This window comes from Lytechinus pictus, unplaced genomic scaffold (genome assembly GCF_037042905.1).
Source record: "Lytechinus pictus isolate F3 Inbred unplaced genomic scaffold, Lp3.0 scaffold_27, whole genome shotgun sequence".
Taxonomy (NCBI): Eukaryota; Metazoa; Echinodermata; class Echinoidea; order Temnopleuroida; family Toxopneustidae; genus Lytechinus; species Lytechinus pictus.
Window position 1 is genome coordinate 188,215 of NW_026974147.1, and position 27,604 is coordinate 215,818.

The window sequence follows — 27,604 nt, forward strand, 5'->3', positions numbered from 1 at the left end:
GCTTTAAAGAATGGAATGGATAGAGTTTTAAATAATGGAGTGAATGGAGCTTTAAAGATTGGATGGATGAAGATTCAAAGAATGGAATGGAAAGAGCTTCATGAATGAATAGAACTTTAAAAGAATGGATTGTTGGAGAAAGATTTAGGGTGCTACAAACACGTATATGCTTGCTGTTAATATGTAAATAACATCTTGCTTGCTGTAAATAACATCTTCAGCCATTGCCATGGCAACCAATTAAGATATAATTTATAAAACATAAAAAAATAACACGGTTGAAATGATAATGGACAGGTGGAATGTAAAATAAAGATTTACTCAATCTACATAAGGTTTTGCCCAGTCATTAAGTTTTGAGCAAAAATTACAATAAGTTCTCTGCATGAGTTCATTAGAATGATAAAACGGATGTTGCCTTGGTAATGCTTGAATTTAATGATATAAATGTTTGCAAATGTATGTCCTGTTGCCATGGAAACGGATAATTTAATCCCCTAGAAAATACCATCTTTGATTAAAAAAAAGTACCTCTTTTAGAATCTTATATTTTTCATTCATTTCCACTAAGTTTAGGGTGTTAAACATACACGTACATGTTTTCTGTTAAATGTATAAATAACATCTGAAGGCATTGCCATGGTAATAACACATTTGATTTACCAAAAAATACCATGGCTGACAAGATAATGGACAGGCGAAAAATACAATAAAATCAACTTAATACGCGTAAGGTTAATTATTAATTTTGAACAAAAGGTACATTATGTGTTATGTATTAATGTCTAATGTTACTTGCAAATGAATATTGTTTGTTCAATATCTGTCTTGGGAATATGATTTTGATTAGAACAAGTTACAAGGACAGTCAATGGTCTGGTTTGTTAAAAATCCAAGATGGCCGCCAAAATAGGGTCTAAATTGACTGTTGTTACTTCAAAATGTACATGTAGTTCATTGAATAACATCCATTAGGGTTTCAAGGATCAAATAATACTTTGGGACTGGTGACAATGATGCATAGTTGTCCATTTTGCCTGAAAATCCAAGATTGGCTTCCAAAATGTGTTCTTAAATGACGTTACTTTAAAGTTGATATAATATCCACTTGTGAGAAATCATTTTGGTGCCTACATTCAAGATGCAAGTGGATAATGGTAACAGCACCCATTTTGATGCAATTTTAGAATCTACTTTGGATTTTGGACAAAATGGAAAAACTAGCCATCCTTGTTAATAGTCCTAATGTAATAGTGGACCCTTTATACCACAGTGTAGACACCAACACTGTTTCTCACTGGTGGATGTATGAACTTTGGTAATTTTTTAGTGATAGGAGTCATTTTTAGATGCCATTTTGAAAACCCTCTTGGATTTCTAGGCAAAATGGACAACTGGATATCATTGTAACCAGTCTAAATGTATTTGTTAAACTTTGAAACCAGTGTGGCCACCAAAATCATTTTTCCTTGGTGGATTTTAAATGAACTATGTCAATTTTCAAGTAACAGCAGACTCCGATTAGACTCCAATTGTTGGAAGCCATCTTGGATGTTTAGACATACTGGATTACTGACTGTCCATGTAACTTGTTCCAATGTACATGATGTATTTTCTGACTTTAAAACCATGGTTTAAATATCAAAATAATATGCCCTTTGCATATATTACATGAAACATGCACATTTCTTAGTAATAAGGGGCTATTTTATATTATTTTTTTTACCAATTTGGACAGATGTTTGGATATTTAAGTTAAAGTTTGTTAAGGACAATGTACTGGTCAATTTTAATTTTAAGTTCATGTATAATATTTTGGCAACACCAGCTAAGCTTTTTAAATGGAAATTAAAAGAAAATGACCAATGTTTTTACTGTGATCAAAAAGGTGATTGCAGTCATATGTTTTTCTCTTGTAACATAATGATATTTTGGAAAAAAGTTGAAGAAAATGAAAAGAAATATATTTGTAACTTGTCCTAATGTATTATTTGACCCATTTAACCATGACATAAACATATTCCAGGATATTAACAAAATACGTCGGGATTTTTTTTTTTAGACTTCATATTTGGAAGCCATATACTGGACAACTGACTGTCCGTGTAACTTGTCATCGTGTATTATTCAACCATTGAAACCATAATCTAGATCCCAAAATCATATATATATCCCAGACGGATATGAAATGAGCTATGTCCATTTATATATCAACAGTCATTTCAAACTCCATTTTTGGAAGCCGTCTGAGGTTTTTGGACACATCAGACCATTGGCTCTCCTTGTAACTAGTCCCAATATACTACTTCACCCTTAAAACCATTGAATAGAAACCAAATTAAAGCCACTGAAATGAGATGTTATTTGGTTGTCATGGGAATGGCTTAAGTTATTTGTACCGTATATTAACAGCAAACATATCTATGCTTGGGACCCTAAAATTAGGGGAACTTTATGACAAAATTCAGATTCTAAACTTGTTTTTCCATCCAATTTGGTACTTTTCTTGGGGAAAAAAGGGAGTCGTTGCCATGACAACGGGCCATATGCAATATTGATATTTATCATTATTTCAAGCATGACCGAGGCAACCTCAAATTTTATCATTCTAATGAACTAATGCAAAACACTGTAATCTTAGTTCAAATTAAATGACTGGGTCAAACAAGTTAATTGCTATAAATTGCATTTTCCATCTATCCATTATCATGTCAAGTCAACCATATTTTTTTTTCAAATTAGATGCTATTTGGTTGCCATGGCAATGGCTTTAGATGTTAATTGTATGTTAATTGTAGCAAACTGATCCATTCTCAATACCCTAAAATTAGGGGAATTGAAAGAAATCAGATTCTACAGTCCTTTAAAAAAAATCAAAACTGGTACTTTTCTCTGGTAAGTGAGCCATTTGCAAAATCAATATTTATCATTGAATTCAAGTAATACCTAGGCAACATCAATGTTTATCATTCTAATTAGTTCATGCAGAACACTCACTGTACTCCCCCCCCCCAATTAAATGAGTAGGTCAAAGCCTTATGCATGTAGATTAAGTTAATTTTTATTTTATTTCCACCTGTCTATAATCTTGTCATCCATGCTATATTTTAAATTAGATGTTAATTGGTTGCCATGGCAATGGCTTAAGATGTTATGTTTATAAATTTAGCCACAAACCTATCTCGATTTGTACCTTAGAATTAGGGAAAATGGAATGATGATCATATTCTACATTTTTATCAATATTTTACCTCTCTAGAGGGAAATAAGCTGTTGCCATGGCGACGGGCCCTTTGCATCATTGACATTTTCACTAAATTCAAGCATTCAACACAATTTTTTATCTTTCTAAAAAACTCCTGCAGAACACTTCATGTATTTTTTGTTCAAATGAGGGGGTCAAAACTTAAGCAAATAGATTAAGTCAATTCCAATTGTATTTTCCACCTGTCCATTGTCTTGTCAACCATGTTATTTGGTTGCCATTAGGCTTGAGATGTAGTTTATACATTTAGCAACCAAAATATTATTGTTTAGCACTGTAAAATTAGGGTAAATTAAAGATAAATCATATTCTACAACATTTTAAAAATCAAAATTGTTACCTTTCTGGGGGAAAACAAGCCGTTGCCATGGCAGCGGACCAATTGGAACTATCTTAGTGATCTTGATTATTTCTAAATTTCATATGTATTCAATTGGGAGCCTAAAAAATTATCTTTTTGGTCATCTATATGATGTTTATTTATCATTTACATGGGAATGTATGTTATTTTGGAGAAATTAATCCGTTGCCATGGCAACGGCCAAAAAATGGCATTTATAAATTTACCTCCCTCTTTAAAATAAATCTTAAGGCATATACTAATAATTGTGAAAGTTTCATGCTTTAGTCAAAATTTGCACAATTGTGATTTTTAGAGCTTATCCGCTCTACTAATAGAGCTTTAAAGAAATAAATGGATAGGGCTTTAAAGAATGGATAGAACTTTAAAGAATGGATTGGATAGAGTTTTAAAGAAATAAATGGATAGGGCTTTAAAGGATGGATTGGATAGAGCTGTAAGGAAAGAGCTTTAAAGAATTGATAGACGTTTAAAGAATGAAATGGATAGAACTTTAAAGAATGGATTTCGATAGAGCTTTAAAGATCAAGTTCACCCCAGAAAAATGTTGATTTGAATAAATAGAGAAAAATCAAAATAACGCTGAAAATTTCATCAAAATCGGATGTAAAATAAGAAAGTTATGGCATTTTGAAGTTTCGCTTATTTTTCACTAAACAGTGATATGCACAACTCGGTGTCATGCAAATGTGTCAGTCGATGATGTCCATCACTCACTATTTCTTTTATTTTCTATTGTTTGAATTCTACAATATTTCATATTTTACAGATTTGACAATAAGGACTAAGTTGACTAAATCATACAGTATTAAACAATGCTAATTCCACATGTTCAGGGAGGAATTAATCGTTGTTTCACTTGACAATGAGAAAATAAGAATATTTCATATTTCATGTAATAAAATACAAAAGAAATAGTGAGTGGATGACGTCATCACAGTCTCATTTTGCATACCAATCAGGATGTGCAAAAAATTGTTTTGTGAAATTAAGCGAAAATTTAAAATGTCATAACTTTCTTATTTGATATCAGATTTTGATGAAATTTTTAATGTTATGTTTGTTGAATTTCTCTTTTATTTATATCAACTTTTTGTTGGGTGGACTTGTCCTTTAAAGAATGGAATGAAAAGAATGGATAGAAATTGAAACAATGTAATAGAAAGAGCTGTAAATAATGGAATGGATAGAGCTTTAGAATGCTGAATCGATAGAGCTTTAAAGAACTAAATGGCAACGGCCGAAAATGGCATTTATAAATTTACCTCCCATCTTTAAAATAAGTCTTACGGCATACTTGTGAAAGTTTCATGCTTTGGTCATAATTTGCAAAATTGTTCGAGTTATCCGCTCTACAAAGAATGGACAGAGAATAGAATGGATAGAACTTTCAAGAATGGAATGGATAGAGCTTAGAAAAATGGAATGGATGGAGCTTTAAATATTTGAAAATATATCTTTAAATATAGCTTTAAAGAATGGAATGAATAGAGCTTTGAATAATGGAATAGAGCTTTAAAATGCTAAATCGATAGAGCTTTATAGAACTGAATGGATAGAGCTTTAAAAGAATGGAATAGGAAGAGCTGTTAATAATGGATAGGGTTGTAACTAATGGAACGGAAAGAGCTTTGGAATACTGAATCAATAAAGCTTTAAAGAGCTAAATGGATAGAGCTTTAAATAATGTAGAGCTTGGAGGAAAGGAATGGATAGAGCTTTAAAATAATGAATCGATAAAGCTTTATAGAATAGAATCGACAGAGCTTAAATAATGGAACGGATAGAGCTTTAAATAATGGACAGAGCTTGGAAGAATGGAATGGAAAGTGCTGTAAATAATGACAAGGAAAGAACTTTAAAATGCTGATTCGATAGAGGAGCTTTAAAGAGCTAAATGGATAGAGCTTAAAGAATATAATAGATAGAGCTTAAAGAATGGGACGGATAGAGCTTTAAAAAGTGGATAGAGCTTAAAAGAATGAATTGATAGAGCTTGGAAGAATGGAATAGATGGAGCGTTAAAGAACTGAATAGCTGTAAAGAATGGATTTGATAGAACTTGAAATTAATAAATATGTAGGGCTTTAAAAATGGAAAGAATAGAGCTTTTAAAAAAAAAGATAGAACTTTAGATAATAGAAAATTGACCAAACCTTTTTTTTTTTCATAAGTACAACATTTTTTTATGATTTCTTATCAATCCGAGGGTGCACGAATCTAAATCATGCCACTCGTGTAACCTTGAGCATATTCCGCAAAGTGGCAAAATTCAATATGGCCGCCAAAATATGGAAATTACCCATGAAAATCATAAAACTGCCAGCAGATTGGCTATAAAATGTATGTAATAGTGTTGGAGGAGTGAAATACTCTCTGGAAAAATGATTTTTCTTGATGTTTAAAATGGCAGCCACAGACCGCTGTATTCAACATTATGTACAATATGAATGGGGGAAAATAATTTTCACAAAAGTGAGCACTAAATGCAAGTAATTGTGATTTTTTTGGTGAACTAATAGATGAAAACACGATTGCTAACGAAATGTATCATTTGTTATGTCATGTATGTAATAAATGAAGTATTTAAGTATTCAAAAAGCCACCAAACACCCTGACAATATTATGTATAATGTTAATGAGGACAAGAGTGCGTACGAAATGCATATTATTAAGATAAGCGAGAGGAATACTGGCTAAAAACACAATTTTAATTAAATATATTTAAGATGCAATTTATGTGATAAATGCTGTATTTTGAAATTCAAAATGGCCGCCATAGGCCCATTATACATTATATACAATGCGAATAGAGAAACTAATTTTCACAAGAATAATAACATAAAATGCAATATTGTCTGAAAACATGTTTTCTAAACATATCATTTATTTTGTCATGCATGAGATAAATGCAGTATTGTTAAATTCAAAATGCCCCCTATATGCCCTAACAGTATTATCTACAATTTTGTAAGAATTTGGATTGCTTGACTATGAAATCCATATAATCCTTTTGTATGAGTAAAATATTATTTGAAAGTATGATTTTTATGAAATATAGCATTTCTTCTGCCATGTAAGTGATAAATACTGTATTTTGACATTCAAAATAGCCGCTACAAGTCCTAACTAAATTATGTTAAATGCGTTTAGCAAATCTTATTTTCAGGTGGAATCATAAAATATGCGTGTAACTGTGGTGTACGAGTAAGAATAATGCCTTAAATATGATTTCTAAATAAATACATCACATGTTGGTCATGGAGGAAATAAATGCTGTACTTTGATATTCAAAATAGCTGCCATACATATAATTTTGACAGAATTTGGCTTTGCTTGACTATAAGTATTGCATTATAATTGTGATGTAAGAGTGAAATATTGTCTAAAACCATGGTTTCTAACGAGATTTATCATATATGGTGTAATTAAGGTGATAAATCATTTGACCTTTTGACCCTTAGAGGACCATCGACCTCATTATCCTCATGGACAAATATGTAAAATTATCCAATGATAATATTTACCAAGTATGAACATAATTGATGTAGAAATAAAGAAATGAGAGCAAATTGAATAAGAACTAGCAAGAAGTCTGATAATCAATATTTTCTAATTTTCTGGCATTTGGCGCAAGCCTTTTTTTGAACCCCTCACAAAAATGTTTTGTGTTCGCTCAAGCATGAACGAAACTATTTAAAAAAAAAGGATTAGAAAGATAATACATCAGAGCATCTATTAACATCAAAATATAGACATCATAATTTGAAACAAAATTTTGATAGACTTTTCTAAACTGTCCCGTTTTTTATACGCACTTAATGATTTTCATACATTACTTCGTCCATAGATCACAATTACTTGCAGTTTAGGGATCATTTTTGTAAAAATAAGTCTTCCCTACTCATATTGTACATAATAGGGTATATGGCGGCCATTTGAATATCAAGAAAATAAATATTTTTTTCAAAAAACATTTCAGAGAGTATTTCACTCCTGCAACACAATTACATTTTATAGCCAATCTACTGGCAATTTTATGATTTTCATGGGTAATTTACATATTTTGGCGGCCATATTGGATTTTGCCAATTTGCGGAAAATGCTCAAGGTTACACGAGTGGCATCATACAGATTCGTATTAAGCACCCTCGAATTGACAAGAAACCATGAAAAAATATTGTATATATGAAAAAACAAGGTTATGCCTCTTCTATCCTGAACTATATAGGGGCTCTAAAGAATGAAAAGATGGAATGGATAGAGCTTAAAATGATAAATAGAGCTTATAGTAGAGCGGATAAGCTCTAAAAATCACAATTGTGAAAATTTTGACTAAAGCATTAAACTTTCACAAGTAAAATTTATTTCAAAGATGGGAGGTAAATTAATTAATGCCATTTTCGGTCGTTGATATGGCAACAGATTAATTTCTCCAAAGTAACATACGTTCCCAAGTAATGGTAAATAAACATGATATAGATCCTGATGAAAAGATCATTTTCAAGCTCCCAATTTAATACATATGAAATTTAGAAATATTCAAGATCACCAAGATAGTTCCAATTGGTCCGCTGCCATGGCAACGACTTGTTTTTCCCTAGAAAAGTAAACATTTTGATAAAAAACTTTGTAGAATATGATTTATCTTTAAATTCCCTTACTTTTACAGTGCTAAACTGATATTTTGGTTGCTAAATGTATAAATAACATCTCAAACCATTGCCATGGCAACCAAATAACATATCTAATTTACGAAAATAACATGATTGACAAGACAATGAACGGGTGGATAATACAATTGGAATTGACAATCTAATTTGCCTAAGTTTTGACCCCAATATTGAACAAAATATACAGTAAGTGTTCTTGCAGGACTTCTTTATAAAGATAAAAAATTACGTTGTCTTGGTAATGCTTGAATGAAATTAAAAGATATCAATGTTGCAGAAGGCCCGTTGCAATGGCAACGGCTTGTTTTCCCCAGAAAAGTAAAATATTGATAAAAATGTAGAAAGTGATCATCATTCCATTTTCCCTAATTTTATGATGCTAAACGAATATATGTTTGTGGCTAAATGAATAACTATAACTTCTTAAGCCATAACCATGGCAACCTAATAACATCTAATTAAAAAGAAAAAAACATGGATGACGAGATTATAGAGAGGTGGAAATACAATAAAAATTAACTTAATTTACATGCATAAGTTTTGACCTACTAGTTTAATTTGGGGAGAAAATACAGTGTTCTGCATGAACTAATAAGAATGATAAACATTGATGTTGCCTTGGTAATACTTGAAATCAATCATAAATATTAATGTTGCAAATGGCCTGTTGCCATAGCAAAGGCTCATTTACCAAAGAAAAGTACCAGTTTTGATTAAAAAAACTGTAGAATCTGATTTTTCTTTCATTTCCCCCAATTTTAGGATGCTAATGGATATGATTGCTGTTAATATACAAATAACATCTGAAGCCGTTGCCATGGCAACCAAATAACATCTAATACCAAATAGGTTCATTATTGCGGACTGAAATAATCGCTAGAGGGTATTCATTTGTCTCGCAATCTACTATGGTCAACAAGGAAATTCATGATCACTCTCGCAAAAAGTGTTCACTAGCTTTTTAGAAAATTCGTGATCACTCTCGCAAAAAGTGTTCACTAGCTTACAAGTTCACAAGCTTTCGAATGCCGCTGCAACTCTTTATCAAGTGACGAAAATTATCTGATAACGTAGTCTATTTATACCAATCCCCAGGACCGTACGCACGAACGCGGGAACAATAGGTGGGCACTGATCAATAATTATGACTGACATTAACCAGAAAGGCTTTGTCTTTTCCTTGTTGATGTAGCATGTCATGATCTTTACCTCTCATTTTTGCCTCTGCCATTATTACCTCTGCTATTATTTACCTCTGCTATTTTTACCTCTGCCACTTTTACCTCTGCCACTTTTACCTCTGCCACTTTTACCTCTGCCACTTTTACCTCTGCCATTTTTACCTCTGCCATATTTACCTCTGCCATATTTACCTCTGACATTATTACCTTTTGACCTCTGCCATTTTGACCTCTGCCATTTTCACCTTTGCCATTTTTACCCGGCACCAAAATAACATCCCATAGGCCGATATGAAATGATCTATGTACGCTTTCAACCATTTTAGATTCAATCTTTGGAAGCCATCTCGGATTTTTGGACATACCAGACGACTGGCTGTCCCTGTAACTTGGCCCAATCTACTATACTTGATCCTTAAAACAAACGAATAGAAACCAAATTAAAGCCATTTTATCAAGTAATGGATGAATTGTGGATTTTTAGCCTATGGTAGCCAGTTAGGGCGCCATCTTGGATTTTCAAGGCATCCTGGAGTGCTTACATTCTTTTCAACCAGTAAGGGTATTTTTGATCGTATATTGACCATCCTATTAATCATGTAAAATGATCAGTGAATTATATACCCTTCATGTTGAATAGATTTATGTATTACTTTAAAAATTATCACAGTATTTCGAAATTTTCTTCGTCAAAATCAGTAGTGTAATTTTTGAGTGGGCCAGATATGACGTATCGGGCAATGTTTATTGTATAGTTATTATGATTATTTTTTAGTTGTCGGCAAGCCCAGTGAGAGAGAAAAAAAATTCGAAATTTAGTAAAAGATTTTTTGGTAAAGTATTCGTGAAATAATCATTTTTCATCCATCTCTCTTTCCTTTTGTCTTTTTTCTTCTTCGTAATGATTATTTTTGGGGAGCGCCCCCATCTGGACGCCGCTGGTCAAAATGGCCACTGGCTGCCATTCTTGATATTTTAATGGCAAAAGCTTTGATTAGGAGGTCAAGATCATGTCAACTCCTCGAATAGACTTAAAATTTTGATTTATTAACCCCGATACAGTGCGTATGAAAAAAATGCTTGAAAAAATAGTTTATATTATACATTTGTATTATCCTGAAGATTTTTCACATTTTAACATTGGTACAGATCCATTTGAGCAAATGACGATATAACTGTCGAAAAATATTTCCGCTTGAGTGAGCACCACTTACTTGTGAAAAGTTAGTGAAAAATGATTTGCGCAGAACTTTGAAATAGTTATGCGAATAATATCTTTTGCCTTTTTTTAACTTGTTCTCTTGCCTACAACACTTTGAAGAGTTCATTGCGCCCCACCCCACTCCCCACAAACCGAGTCCATCGTGACGATATTTGCTTTACACTGAGCTGTGATTTACATGAAATGGCTTAGGCTTGGTTTTCACTTTGTTAAATCATTGTCAAGCTTGGAAAAGTGTGAAAAAACAAGTATTAAATTAAAAAATAAATGTAAACCCACTTTAAATTATAAAAACTTAATGAAAAAATGCTGGAGATATCTGGTATATACTTTTTTTCAGATTTAGTTATGTCCTGAGATCCAGCTGGCACGAAAAGGGTAAAGGTTGTGCTTACTAAGTGTTGAAATTTCAATTTGGGTGGCAAAAGTGTTACAAAATGCTTGAATGTATACGTTTTATTTCAATTGACTAAAAGTGCAAGGGAAATATATGAGAAATGTTTCACAGGGTAAGTTTGATTTCACCTTTTCCCCTTGATACAGCGTGAAAACGAGCAATTCTGCGCAAACAGATTTCTGCGAGGCTTAAAAAAATCGACAGTACTGACTCAAGTGTAACATTCTGTCAAAACTTTTATTTTCATTGGATAGATCAGACCCCAACCCAAGATTATATGTGAAAAAATTATCCACATGTATATTTTTTAACTCCCAGGGCTTTTTCAAAGTGTAAACTTTTTTTTATACGCACTGTATTATATTGATATGATATTGATATAACAGCTTTAAAGCACAAATCACCCAAAGACGCTTTCTTTAAAAGGGCCGGCTGCGAATACTTTGGAAGAAATTAGCCAGCATTAAAATTAGTGTTTTGGGAATTTATTTGAGCTCAATAAGTAAGTCTGATATGATTTTTGTAGGCCTTAATCCTTATTTCGATGCCATGGTATAATGAAATAAGATTAGTGCTTATCATTTAGCAACGGGTACATATTTGTGTTCAGCAGGGTAAGAGGAAAGAAAATAAACATTTTATTTTCAAAATGTGTACTTTTCTGGGGCCATTTTTCAACATTTATCATTACATTACGTTAAGCGTTACCAAAACAGTTAGTTTCATCATCCCAATGAAATCATGCAGAACACTTACTGCAACTTTTGTAAAAACTTAAAAGATTAGGTCAAACCTTATGCATATTGAATTAATTTTATTGTATTTTCCACTTGTCCATTATTTGTTTGCCATGTTACTTTTTTTGTAACTTAAATGTCAATTTATTGCCATGGTAATGCTTTAAGATGTAATTTATGCATTTAGCAACAAACGGGATCAGGACAACTACCCCCCGGACAATTACCCCCGGACAACTACCCCCGGATAATTACCCCCCAGACAATTACCCCCTGAGGAAATTACCCCCTGAGGAAATTACCCCCGAGGACAATTACCCCCCGGACAACTACCCCCCGGACAATTACCCCCGGACAATTACCCCCCCCCGGACAATTACCCCCCGATCAATTACCCCCCCGGGACAACTACCCCTTCGAACAATTACCCCCGGACAATTACCCCCTGAGAACAATTACCCCCGAGGACAATTACCCCCCCCCCGAGGACAATAACCCCCTAGACAAAGGGAGTGCACAGAGTCATACGTCGGTCGTACGTTTGACGTAAAAAGTACTCAAGGCATTCACGAGTATCTTGGAATCAAACGAACGCCGTAAGAAAGCTGTAAAAGTGAGCTCCATCCATAGGCGGATCCAGGGGGGCCAGAGGGGCCCGCCCCTTCCCTGTTACACCCACAAATGTAATAATCTCCCACAAATGTATTAACGCCCACAAATGTAATAACGCCCACAAGTGTAATAACACTTTACCCACAAATGTAATAATTTCACCCACAAATGTAATAATGCAATTTACCCACAAATGTAATAATTTTTGATCGCCCACAAATGTAATAATGACTTTACCCATAAATGTAATAAATTTGAAGGGATTTTAAAAAAATCCTACAGTAATGCGTTCATATAGCACAAAAGTGCAAAGTCTCGTTTCCAGACCCGGTTAATTCAAAAATTAAAATATAAGTCCAAAGTCTTTTATCAAGATCCGGTTTTTTCAAAAATTAAAATATAAGGCCAGTCTTTTTTCCAGACCCGGTTGTTTCAAAAATTATAATATAAGTCCAGTCTTTTTGTTCAGACCCGGTTATTTTATGAATTATAATATAAGTTCAAACTAAGATACGATAATGATATTCCAGTGGAATAAAAATGAGAATCGAGCTTAGTCTTTTCTCCAGACCCAGTTAATTAAAACTGGTGGAATTAATGTCTTTCTTGTTGTTTTAACTTCCGCGGCGTGTATTGTGAATATATGCGCTAAGAGTAAATTGAGAATCAAGCATAGTCTTTTCTCCAGACCCGGTAACTAAAAATTAAAACCCTATAGTAATGCGTTCATATAGCACAAAAGTACAAAATCTTTTTTCCAGACCCGGTTGTTTCAAAAATTATAATATAAGTCCATAGTCTTTTTTCCAGACCCGGTTATTTAAAAATTTATATAATATAAGTCCAAACTAAGATACGATAATGATATTCCAGTGGAATAAAAATAAGAATCGAGCTTAGTCTTTTCTCCAGACCCAGTAATTAAAACTGGTGGAATAACTGTCTTTGTTGTTGTTTTAACTTATACGGCGTGTATCATGAATATATGCGCTAAGAGTAAATTGAGCATTAAGCGTAGTCTTTTCTCCAGACTCGGTTACTTAAAACTAAAAACTAAAACCCTTTACCCACAAATGTAATAATCCTTGATCGCCCACAAATGTAATAATATAATAATGACTTTACCCACAGATTTGAAGGGGTTTTGGCGATTTTTGGCGAATTTTTGGCGAATCTGTTCTAAACTAAAACCCTATAGTAATGCGTTCAAATAGCGCAAAGTCAGTGTTTTTTCTCCAGACCCGGTTATATAAAACATTTAAACAATCTTCCAAATAAAGATCGCAAAATTAATTCTTCTTAATGTTGAATAACATAGTTTAGCTTAGTCTTTCCTCCAGACCAAGTTATAAAAATCATTAAAAACACAACAACAACAAAACAAAGACCCTGCAATCTTATCAACATTGAATAGCATGGAAATATGGTGTAGTCTTTGCTCCAGAACCAGTTATTTCAAAATAGGAAATTATACGAAACAATAAAAACAAACAAACAATATTAACAAAGACCCCACAATATCATTGATGTAGAATAACTTTGTTGTTGTTATCTTGGGTTTTAAGGCACGTATCACTCATATATGAATATTTACGCCTATGATTAATTTGTCGTTTTTGTGGTATGCATTATCACAGGGTTTTTATAGTTTGGAAGATGCTGGGGTCTAAGTTTTAAGATTAATGTTTTGCTTAATTTGTATTTTTAAGAGAACTGGGTGTGGGGTAAAGACAACACTCTAAACCCAAGCATTTTAACTGGGTTTAATTTTGAAGATTGGTCTTAGCTTTAATTTTTTTTTTAAATATTTGTTTATCTTTTAAATAACCAGATCTAGACGAAAGACTAAGCATAATTCTCGTGTTATTCCACAGGAATAAGAATATGAAAAAGTCTTATGTTTTTAAGATTGTTTAAATTATTTTTTAAATGACTGGGTCTGGAATAAAGACAACACTCTAAACTTGCTTTTCTACATGGTCTTAATTTGGAGGATTGTTGGTTCTTAGATTCGTTGTTGGGGGTTGGTTTTATTGCTTTTTTATTCTTGAAATAACTGTGTCTGGAGGAAAGTGTACAATCGATCTTCATGTTATTCCACAGTAATTAGATTATTGGTTATTCGTTTTAGAATATTTGTAAAAGCTATTTTATTTTTTTCAAATACTAGTAATACCCAAGTCTGGAGAAAGGATGTTTGCTTTACCCATACATTATTACAATGTTTTGTAGGGGTCTTAGTATTATTTAAAAAAAAAACTGGGTGTGGGGTAAAGACATATATTTACTGGGTGTCACTTTTGAAGATTGGTCTTAGACTTGAAGTTTTTTAATTCATTTTTTAAATAACCAGGTCTGGAGGAAAGAGTACGTTTTTAAACTCGTGTTATTCCACAAGAATAAGAATATGATAGGGTCTTACGTTAAAATATATGTCCATGTTATCCAGCATTAATAAAATTATACTGTATTTGTGGTTGTTGTATTGTTATTTATAATTTTGGAATAACAGGGTTTGGAGAAAAGACTAAGCTCGATTTTCATTTTTATTCCACTGGAATATCATTATGGTATCTTGGTTTGGACTTATGTTATAATTTTTTAAATAACCGGGTCTGGAAAAAGACTTTGGACTTATATTATAAATTTTGAAACAACCGGGTCTGGAAAAAAGACTTTGGACTTATACTATAATTTTTTAATTAACCGGGTCTGGAAAAAGACTGCACTTTTGTGCTATATGAACGCATTACTATAGGGTTTTAGTTTTTATTTTTAAGTAACAGGGTCTGGAGAAAAGACTATGCTTGATTCTCAATTTACTCTTAGCGCATATATTCACAATACGCGCCATATAAGTTAAAACAACAAAGACATTAATTCCACCAGTTTTAATCAACTGGGTCTGGAGAAAAGACTAAGCTCGATTCTCATTATTATTATTATTCCACTGGAATATCATGATCGTATCTTAGTTTGAACTTATATTATAATTTTTGAAACAACCGGGTCTGGAAAAAAGACTATGGACTTATATTATAAATTTTGAAACAACCGGGTCTGGAAAAAAGACTTTGGACTTATATTATAATTTTTTAATTAACCGGGTCTGGAAAAAGACTGCACTTTTGTGCTATATGAACGCATTACTATACGGTTTTAGTTTTTATTTTTAAGTAACAGGGTCTGGAGAAAAGACTATGCTTGATTCTCAATTTACTCTTAGCGCATATATTCACGATACGCGCCATATAAGTTAAAACAACAAAGACATTAATTCCACCAGTTTTATTCAACTGGGTCTGGAGAAAAGAGTTTGGACTTATGTTATAATTTTTGAATTAATTGGGTCTGGAAACAAGACTGCACTTTTGTGCTATATGAACGCATTACTGTAGGATTTTAGTTTAGAACGGATTCGCCAAAAATCCCTTCAAATTTATTACATTTGTGGGCGATCCAAAATTATTACATTTGTGGGTAAAGTGCATTATTACATTTGGGGGGGGGGGGAATTATTACATTTGTAGGCGTTATTACATTTGTGGGTGCAACACCCCCCCCCCCCCTTGGCGGAGCCAAAAAAATTGAAAAAAAAGGGGGAAAGAAAAAAAAGGGGAAAGAAAGGAGGAAAGAGAAGAGGTAAAATAAGAGGGAGACGAGTGAAAAAAAAAAGGTCAGGGGAAGACTTGGAAAATGATTAAAAAATATATTTCATGTCACTACATTAAATTTTTCGCTCGCGCTTCGCGCTCGGATAGCCTGTTCGATAAGAAACATATCTTGCTAAATAGGCTGATATGTAGCTTAAAATATTAAGTTTTGAAGTCGCTATACAAAGCATATTTCAGCTCGGACATTATTTTGTTTGATTTACAAACTGATTTTTTAAGTGCTCTGTATAATGTCCGTTTTATGGTGTGAATCAAGCCCCCGAAGCTACCGCCATTTTGTTTAATCCATTAGAAGCTAAAATAAGCCCTCATTAATATTAATTTCGTACGATGCTCCCTCGTCGACTGTGGTTTTGTACGTGTATTAGACAATACGCACATCAGCGCAATGACAAAGGTCAACTTGGCAAATTCATTAATGTATTCATTTTGTTACGCGCTCATGACGCGAAGGATTCAGCGAATCAAGCAAGCGCAAATCTGAGACGATACATTGCGCTCAATAAAGTATCGATATCACAATCGATATCACTTAAAAACAAAGCATTGTTTGTATTGTGTCTTATAGGCCTATAAAGGGAAGATGAAAAGAGTAGTCTTCAAGTCGTGATTAGTTAAAGAGGTCTCAAGTGCTTTTGCCATCCCCAAATTGTCACATGTTAAGATATACAGCAATCTTAGTTTTTAACAAATGTAAAGAATCAATATTAATTAATCAATATTAGGGGGGCCTACATTATACAAGCTCTGCTTTTCAGTTGGCCCTCCCTCCCTTTCAATCATTGATATTTCGATTTGATAATTGTCTATTGTAATTTTATAATGTTGTCATTTTTTGTATGTACTTCAATTGTGATTATATGTTACTTTGTCAATTGTATCATAATTGTAAATATGAAATTGAAAGTGGAAAATAAAATAATTGAATTGAATCTAGACTCTAAATAGCCGGCAGAGGCCGCCGAACGGATCAAAGGGGGCTGTTGCACTGACCCAAAAGTCTTTTTTTTTTTTTTTTTTCTAGGGAGGGGGGGGGGGGGGGCGGGTGGGGGCAGAACATGGTTATTACAATTTGATGGTAATTTTCACTGGTTGAGTATGGTTACTGAAAAAAATAACTGTCACCACTAATAGAGTACATTTCTTGTTACAAATTTCGAGAAGCAAAAAAAAAATATTTTGTTCAAGGTATAATACGTAAGGGGCCGGCCCCGGCCCTCATGGATCCCCGTGCCTGTTTTCTTCATCTGGCGTCCGTTTCATAATGAATTACAGCTATTTAAACATCGCTGTTATTGTGATTACCGTGGTAACCTAGATTATGATTGGTTATAACAGTTACCATCGTAGTTGACTACGATGGTAACGGCTATAACCAATCATAATTACCATACTTGTAACTCATGATGAAACGGGCCCCAGTTTATCATGTTTAATACGTTTCCTGTCCCCTCTATTCTCCAGCATTTCTTGCTCTATTTTTCCATTTAATAATTTTCCCACTTGTTATCTGTCTCCTGGTTTCCATAAATCTCGTCTTATTTCTCTTCCACCCTTTTGTTCCTACTTCCCACCATTCGTGCTCTCTTACCCCCCCCCCTCTAAATTATCTCTTCATATGTGCCCCTCCATTTCTTTCTCATCTCTTTTCGACCCCCTTCTCATCACTCTTTCTCTCTCTCGATCTCCATCTCATTTGAATTTTGCCAATTCCAAATCCCTTTCATTTTAGCTCTGTACAAATACTATATGAATACAAATGAAAGACATGAAGGCATTTTCTGGTTAGTTGTGAATTTTATTAATAGCCAGAAAAAATATCACATTATCAGAGGATTTAGCCTTACTTTTTTTCTTAAGCGTATGTTAATACTTTGAATCGAACGAAAATGTTTTTTGTATGCAGGGGCAGCGATCCTGGGGGGCACAGTTCCGGCCCCTACTTTTTGAAGCACTAAAAAGTGCCTTTAATTTTATGTAAGAAAAATGCCCCCTCACGAACGTGTACTGTGTCCCTTTCACCTGACGAGAACCTGTTTTAGGTGTTACCAAGTGCTCTTCCTTGTATGCAAATTTTTACCAAAAAATGCCCCCGAACGTATTCTGTGCCCTTTCATCTGAGGGCCCGTTTTAAGTGTTAAAAAGTGCCCCCTCGCCTTCTTGTAAGTGCCCTTTCTCGAATAACTGCCCCCTTTTACCCAAGAAAAGTGCTCCTAAAGAATTTGTTCTGTGCCCCTTTCACCTGAGAAGGACCCGTTTTATGGTCACCATGACGAGTGCCCTTTGAAACAAGAAAACAATAAGGAAATCCTTTGTGCATTAAGTTTAATAATTCATGTGAGTGGGGGTAGATAAGCAGTTTCGTACACTACAGATGGAGGACTCTTGCCCCCCCCCCCCAAAAAAAAAGGGTGAAATATATCATTCTGAATATTTTGTCGAAATCTATCACAAAATTGGATTTTCTTTTTAAAAATGTCAAAATTTTGCTCTCTCGCAACTTCTTTAAAATTTCACATAATACAGCATTTTCCCTGTGCCCCCCCCCCCCACTTTCAACTTCACTTCGCCGCTCCTATTTGTATGTTTATAGCTTTTCCTTTTGCAACCAGTTTTAATGAAAATCGACAGGAAATTTCATACTTCATGAATTTGGGGTTGTGATGATAATTAAAAAAAAAAAAATTGGACTTGAAAAAAAAAAACCTTTTCCATCTTTATCAAGTGCTTCCTAAGCTAAGTCACTCTTCAATTTGTTGGATTTCTTGAATGAAAACATCTGTTACACCAGTCCTGCAGATTGAAAAAATAGAGAAAGAAAATCAATGAATTTAAATTAAAATTGTCATGATTTGTAAAACATAATTGTTTTAAGAAAAGTAAGACTATACATACCGGTATATAAATTTCTTCATCACATAACATAGGAAATCTTACTTCTACTAATTATAAACTTGTACTTCTACAAAGCATATCACTTAAACCTGTTCTATGCAGTTTGCATACCACTCTCCATTATAACTACATGTACTCTATAAAAAAAAATGTCAGAGATTTCCCATAAATATGAATATATGAATTAACATATATATAAATTATATATAATAGTCAGAATTAAAGATGATATGTTTTGTTGCACAGAATATTTTGATCTGCGAATAAAAACGACACCTAACTATAACCTTAAAACAGAATTGAAATTTTTTTTTTTCAAAGGCAGGTCTATTTGTTGCCTAAAAATATTGTGAAAACCCCCCATTATTAAAAATAATCACTTATTAACTCACTCATATATTTGCTGTAGGTTGTATTTCTCTTTGTGGTCCTATCACTGTTCTATTAGGCCTACTTCACCAATTGTTTATCATCATCAATCACCTCCATGGAAATTGTAGAGTTGCATCATCCTATTGGACAAAATGTAAAATAATAAGATTTTTAAAAAATTGTAAATCTACAAATATGAAATATGAATATCACACTAAAGAATGAATAAAATGAACTTTATAAAATATAATCATGAAAAATAAATATTGCTTTGTTCATAAACAAATAGGAAATAAAAAGGCCATATAAATAATAGTAGATCAAGGACATGACCTTATTTTATAAATTTGCCCAAGGTACATAACTTTTGGCATTGGTTCTATTTTAGACTCGAGAGAGTCGAGAGCCTGTATATATAAGAAGTGTTTATTCAGTATAGATCCTACCTCTTAGCAGTGGCTCAGGTTATTTTTATTTAATGTAAACATGGTTAACATTCATTTCAATGCATGTAATGTATCTGCAATTTTTTATGGGTTAGTTTAACTTTTATACCTGGATGAGAATCTGCAAAATGATACATGCACTTATGATCATCATGTTTAACCATAGGTACCAGGTAGACCTCTACTGTTTTTCTTGTTCTTCAAACTCAACCTGTTTGTGAAAGAAAAGAGAGAACAATAAGTGTCAAGTGATCTCTTTTATGGCCGTATGTACACTGTAAAAAAAACCTGATTTTACAGAAAAAAAACAAGATTTTGCAGAAAGCAATAACAGAATCATTCTGTAAATTCATAAAACAGGAAGTTTTCTACAGAACAGGTCTGTTTAAAAAGGGGAAAATGGTGTTTTATTTAAGGAAATGTGTAAGGTTCCATACACCAAATACCAATTTCCTGTAATTTTACATGATATAATGTAAGATTATGCAATCTGGTAAAATTACAGGTGTTCTCGAGACTCTGCTGCAAGAACTTCTTTTATTTTAAGAATAAATTTTCAAACAGTGTATTTGGGTGGGAGCTGAAATGTGAAAACCTTCATAAAAAAAAAAGAATTGCATGAAATCCTTCAATTTTACTTTAGAAAATGCAAAAAACAGCCCTAGGCAATATTGGTAGCTTCGGGCCCTCACTTTCTGAATTTCAGGTTTCTCTAATTTTTTTTCTTCACATGTCTGCCCCCCCCCAAAAAAAAAAAAAAATCTGCATCTTTTTATTCCGAATCTTAATTCATTTGATTTTAACAACATAATTTCATAATCTCATGCACTAGGTCTAGACTAGATGATCTATTTGTAAGAAAGTATAGATCTAGTCCAACCAGAATCAGTGCTGCGTGACAGCATTCATGTATCTAAATAAGTTCTAGATCTAGACTATCGATAGACTCTCGATCTATCTAGACCTAGAATGTAAAGCTAACCCTTCGGTGACTTTACCTAGATGTATATCGATTTAGAAATTTTTGATGTCTGACTTTTATTCCTGGCTAAACCTTCATTGCCATTATTGACCGAGACTAGAGTAGATGATAGCATCTAGATCTAGTCCTTGGTCCACCGACAGTCATACTCGTACATGCAAATGTAGTCGTTTAGGCCCAGACCTACATCTAGGCCTAAAATTATAGACCTAGATCCTAAGCCCTGGGGGTACGTGTCGAGGGTTGGGAAAGTATAAGTTAGATGACTAGATTTGAATTAGGTATAAGGCCCAGATCTACGTACAAGCATCGATGGATAAAAGTAAAGTAACATAATTCATAAACCATGTAAACTGATAAAGTAAAATTAAGAAGAAAGACTAGGCTCTGTTAACCAGAAATTAGATCTTGATCTATTGTATAGGCCTATTGATAATGAGAGTGAGACAAACATGCAGAGCAGCATTGTTATTTCTAATACCGAGTCTAACTATATAAATGACAATAAGAATTAAAATGGGTGGGGGCTAAATGCAGAAGAAGCCTGAAGTTATGCAAAATAAATTTGATATCTGAAACTGACGAGAATCTAGTGAGGATTGACACAATGATGACAGGCATATCTTCTTCCACACTCCGCTTCACAGTATTCCTGACTGAGTCTCGATCTACTGAAGATAGATCTCCCTCTAGATCTAACGTTATACAGTGTACAAAAAGAAGCTTCATTCTTCTTGTTTTAATCAATCGTGGGCTCCCGGCCCGATTTTCTCTCGATGCCCAGCCGGCTAGGAGCCCGTACAAAATACATGTGGTTGACACAGCGGCATAACCACTGAAAAGCAACATACAGGCTGCACTGGGCCGGGCGACGATGACAATCTAACTTCAATTTCAAAGACCAAATTCTGCTTTTCTTTAACAGAAGAATGATAGCAAACTCTCTAATTAGTTAAAGAAATAATCTAAGATCACAAAATACAGTGTGAAATGTGTAAATAGTCCACAGAATTAATGTGGTTATATCAATTTATACGTACTCACCGGAGTGTTCGTAGGTCCATTTTTGTGTGGAAAGAAAAGTTTCATAATGAATAAATTAGATGACGTAATGAGGTCAAATGAATAATTAATTCTGTAACACGATACCACTAGTATCGATGACAAAGAATCGGGGAAATTGCGTATTAATGACGCTCTTAGCCAATGAAAAGGCCGGATTATGAATATCTTCATGCTCATGAATGTCAATGAGGGCTTATTTTTGTCTTCAAATGATCGCGGTAGGCGGAGCCTAATCTCATTTGTTTTGTGCTGAACGCGCACGCAGCTTTCGGTCTAGTAATATATTATAAGGTCTTTGGTGTGAATATAACTTGCAGCTTGCGCTATGCGCTCGCATTATTTGAATTGCCAAATTATATAACTACTTAAACCCCCGTTTTATGACAGTTTACCAAAAATTTCGTTTCACGATTTGCGCTCGCATTTTTGTTAGAAATATATCAACTCACAAATCCTATTCATGATATATCCAGTTTTCAGGCCTCAGTGTGAACACATTTCACTCACACATTAGGCTTATTACATTAATAAATATGATGATAAAATATTCATGATTCCTTGCATTGGCTCCCTGTAAAACAACGTATTATGTTCAAGATTTTGTTAACTTTTCACTGTGTCCATGGCTCTTCTCCCCAGTACCTCATTTCACCGATCAAAAGTTATACCCCTTCAAGATCCTTACGTTCCTCCTTTTCCAATTATCTTGTTACCCCCAAAGTTTCAAAAACCTGGGGGGGGGGGGGATCATTTGTTTACTCATCCTCTAAGTTATGGAATAGCCTCCCTGAAAACATCAAACAGTGCTTGACCTCTGAAACTTTCAAACATTACCTTAAAACATTTCTCTTCAATTCTTCTTAATTTCTTTTATAATTTCCTAAAAAGCGCCTTGAGCACTCTACAGAGTGGATTTGGCGCGATATAAGTTTAATTATTATTATGAATTCTTAATGACTAAATTGTCCCTTTTCAGAAAAGAATATCGACAATATCACAGTTTCATATGTTTCATATTGCGCTTAGGAAGAGGAATAAGAAAGTTGTCATCATTTTCACAGGAAAAAGAGCAATATAAAAGAGAAAGACAAAGTTATTAACGTAAGATAAAGTAGAAAATATTTCGAAAACCTGTGCCACCGACCAAAACTTACAATGGGTCCCGCTTAATTCTAACATTGATGCTGGAGAGAAGGGGGGCTTTTCTGGGGGTAATAATTGTCCAGGGGGTAATTGACCTCGGGGGTAATTGTCCTCGGGGGGTAATTGTCCTCGGGGGTTAGTTGTCCCGGGGGTAGTTGTCCGGGGGTTTGCAAACATTCATATCATCAAATTCAAGTATTACTAAGGCAACATCAGTTTTTTATCATTCTAATGAACTCATGTGGAACACTTACTTTAATTTTTGTTCAAAACTTAATGACTGCTCAATCCTTATGTAGATAAAGTAAATATTTTACATTCTACCTGTCCATTATCTTTTCAACCTTATTTTTTTGTGTGTTTTATAAATTATATCTTCATTGCTTGCCATCGCAATGGCTGAAGGTGTTATTTATATATTAACAGCAAGCATACATATAAATTTACTTAGCACCCTAAAATTAGGGGAAATGAAAGAAAAATCAGATTCTACAATGCTTTTTTTTATCAAAGCTGATACTTTTGCGGGGGAAAATGATATGTTGCCATGGCAACGGGACATTTGCAACATTAATATTTATCATTAAACTGAAGTATTACCATGGCAACATCATTTTATTATTCTGATGAAGTCATGCAGAACACTTACTGTAATTTTTGTTCAGAATTAAATGACTGGGCCAATTGAGTTATTTGGTTATTGTATTTTCCACCTGTCCATAATCTTGTGATCCGTATTATTATTATTTTTTTTTTGGAAATGAGACATTTGGTTGCCATGGCAATGGCTTCAGATGTTATTAATACATTTTGCAACAAACATATCTATGTTTAGCACGCTCAATTAGGGGAAATGCAAGAAAAATCACATTCTACAGTCTTTTTTTAAAATAAAAACTGACTTCGCTCTATTTTTTGCTAAACTTCTTTAACTGACTGACAAATTTCAGTTGCAAGTGTGAAAAAGACCCAAAATAAGCATTTGTTTCAAAATCTATTAACATGAAGAATTAGCCCACAGTCATCGTTTGTTTTTTATGATTTGGGATGAAAATGAAAGACTTGAGAATCAAGCAAATACTGCATTATATACAAAAAATATATTCATGACTAGAAAAGTTTAATATTTCATTTGCAGTTTCATTAGCATTTCGAGTAATTCAAATGGGAGATGTTACACCTAGGCTCCGTAACACAAAGATTAACGATCAATCGCTAAATCAACTGACTAATCAAGATCAATGTTAAACACGTATTTGGTTCAAATTACTGACCAGGAACCAATCAAATGTGTTCTTACATATTTGCGATTCATTGCTAAGCTTTGTGTTACAGAGCCCTGACATCTTAGTCAGCATATACAGACACAAGGTCTTTTTTTTCATACTAAATGTATGTCAAGAATTTCGAATTCTTGTGACCAAGAAATTATGTCTTGATATTAGAAAATCAATGTGTGCTCATAACGAATGGCAATTCTTGAAAAACATTGAGAGTGAATGGTAAAATGGTTTGACATGTATGTTGGCTTTTGCTGGCTAAAACGTCCAGGAGCCTGTTGCATAAAAGAAAAACTTTTTTTGCAATAGTTTTTTAATGTGTTAAGTGTAAATGGCATAAATTTGTTTGCCAGAGTTTGTTTTATGGCTAAAAGTTTTATGCAACAGGTCCCAGATGTGACTGACAGCTCCTGTAGAATGAGTACTTACTGGATCCATGCCTTTGGCTAGTCTGAACAGGTATAGCTGGGCATAGTACCTCCTGTCCATCAGCCATAATCAGCACCACCTGGTATCGACTGGTTTTCACCTCCAAACATGGGGACAGCAAGATGTTTTCGACGACTTGGACGTTTGTGAGGTCACGGCTGGTATACCCAATCTATAAAGGATAAAGAATCAAAACAGTTGCTTACTAAAGAAAGTAACAGTGCATTTCTTACATGTTTCATTTGTTAAAGATATTCCATTTTCAGTAGACCTAAGGTTAAAGATTGAGAAAAATGAGTATAAACTAAATGGGATAAGCTATTTTTTAAAATCAAATAAAGTTTAAACATATAGTCAGAAGGTATGTAATGTTTTTGCTTTGCTTTTAAATTACATTTCTCGTCATAATCAATGTAATAATTATATGATTGATTTTAGAGATAGCCTTCAACCAAACAATTGAAAGTGACTTATTTGTACAGTGGACATTTTACATCAGACATTTTTCATACCCTTTTCTTTCACTATAAAATATTTTTATTCATCATGTTGAATTGAATGTATGGAATATTCAATACATAATACATGGGAGAGCTACTCACATATTGACATCACAAATTTTGAACTTTAAAAATCCATAATCTCTTATCCTTTTATGGATTTTCATCAAACCTTCACCAATATTTTTTTCTTATTTATCTGCTTCTGAATATTAAAACGGCTTTATCGACAGGGTGAACTTCGCCTTTAAACTCTCAATGGGGTTACTCTTTACATACTGTGATCACATAAGCGTTTCATCATGATTGAGTCATCTATTAAAGCTTTGAAAAAAGGTCAATTAATCACCTGGATAATATTTTCGGGGTTGCAGTTTCAGCTGGATTGCTTCATCAAAGTACTCCTGTTTGATGTTGTAGTCAAGATCATTCCACATGATACCCAGCTTGACACTTATCTCAGCATTCGTCATCCTAGGCGTATGACGAGCGAGGATTGCACGTTGCTGGCGAGACCATATCATGAAAGCATTCATTGGTCGTTTGATCTTCTCTCTCTTCTCATCGAGCGATGGGTCTTTGACAATCAAGTCTTGTATGGTCAGTACCCGGGTGATCTGCTGAAGATTCATTGATGGTTGGAGATGAAATGGTGGAGATGGACATCACTGTGACTGAGAAACCTTTCCTGAATCCAATGACTGGGCTTTCTTGTCAAGAGACTTCTTTTTACTTTGGTTTTGGCTCTGAGCCACTTTTTGGGGGAACACTTGCGGCAGATGGAGCTGAAATACCAGAAGCTTTTTGTTGTGTCCTTAGTTCATCTGACAGTTTTGTCTTTGAAGCTTTCAGGTCGGATTCAGATGGCATAATCTGACCCGATGGTGCCTTCATGACTGTCATTGTTAGTGTGCATGGTGAAGACACTGTGGAAACAAAGTCTGAGTATTTGGATTTGAGGAGAGGCACCAGTGATATCTCACCGACTGCTTTTGCTACCTCAGCAGCTGCAGCATTTGCCACAGTGATTGATTCTTTATCACACTGAGACTGTGTTTTAGTGTCATTTTCCATCAGTTGATGCTTTGCAAGAGAATTATCTGTTGACATAACTACATCCACAGAGGGTTTTTTGGAAGATGTATCATTCTTTGGGTCATTTTTAGTTCTTAAAGTCTCATCAATCCTTTGGTAGATAAGCCGCCGGACAATTATACTGCCATCCTCCTGCTTGAAATTTCCTTTGGATATGTGACTTATCACTTCACAAGTAATTTCCAAATTGTCTGAGTCTTTAAGGAAATAGCTTGGATGATCATCAGTTCTCAAAAGTTTCTGCATGGGCATTTTTTCCATTCTTGGTGTTAGATCTCTGACATCACCATTACTGCCAATCTCCTTTTGCTTGGAGACCCTTCTTCTGGTGGATTTTTATTTTGCTTGCCCATTTTTGCTCAGGTCTTCGCTTTCGAGGCAGCAATCATCCATTCGTTTGGTCAGGAGAACCTTTGTCTTTTTCTTTCTCCCAGCACTTTTTGAATCAGCACTACAATTCGTTTCATCTGTACAAAAACAAAACGCTTCAGTCGATTCACAGGCACGTCGGCATCTTCCTGGAATGTGCTGGAGACTGCTTTGTTTCTAAGACTACAAGGCCATGTGGACTCTCAGAAACAACCCGAGGAATCTTCATGTTGGCAGAACTTGGTGATCTAGAGGGTGTCACTTCTCTTGTGCAGTCATTTTTTCTACGAACTTTGGACCTAGGGATAGAAACCAGAGAGGACGCCTCTTGATGACCTGGGTGTGGTTTTGCTTCTCTAGAATCCCCTGGAGAGTCCTGAAGAATTCAACTTTGCATATATCTCTTCTTCTTGCATGATGGGACAAATTTCTTCACCCTGCATTAGGAAATATAATGAAGTAAAAGAAGAAAACAATGAAAAGAGAAACAAGGGCTCCCCTGCCTCTGGCAGTCTTGTCTGCATTACGCGATTCAATAAACAGCGGTGCTGACTTTGAAAACTACTATAAACATAATTATTCACAAAAACACCATTCATATAATGATATAATACCACTTTCATTGACCCTAAATGAGTTTACCTTGATCATGTAACCTAAAACTTCAGTGATACTTGATTGCCCCTATTTCCACATTTCATAAACTATATCCATAAACTTTCAAATTTATGATGGCAATTCAACAATTACCCCAACATGGCCAAAGTTCATCGACCTTAAATGACCTTTGACCTTAGTCATGTGACCTTAAACTAATACGGGATGTTTATAAATACTTGATTAACCCTATGTCCAAGTTTTTTTTAATTTTCTTAGTTATGATGACATTTCACACACTTAACCTTA

At 34.0% G+C, this 27,604-nt stretch overlaps 2 long non-coding RNA genes across 2 annotated transcripts in view; both read right to left on the bottom strand.

The window, feature by feature from the left end:
- The window catches only part of LOC129268921 (uncharacterized), a 42,160-nt gene extending 15,023 nt beyond the window's left edge, over window positions 1-27,137 (bottom strand). The window contains exons 1-2 of the long non-coding RNA XR_010296872.1: window positions 25,584-27,137; window positions 24,735-24,906 (exon numbers count right to left, since the gene is read on the bottom strand). This is a non-coding gene — a long non-coding RNA (uncharacterized LOC129268921). The remainder of the gene's footprint in view (window positions 1-24,734; window positions 24,907-25,583) is intronic.
- Window positions 17,143-22,591, bottom strand: LOC129273045 (uncharacterized). The gene is made up of 3 exons (XR_010296873.1): window positions 19,945-22,591; window positions 19,410-19,529; window positions 17,143-18,915 (listed from the first exon to the last, which is right to left on the bottom strand). It is a non-coding gene; the product is annotated as an uncharacterized LOC129273045 (long non-coding RNA).
- Window positions 27,138-27,604: the final 467 nt, after the last annotated feature.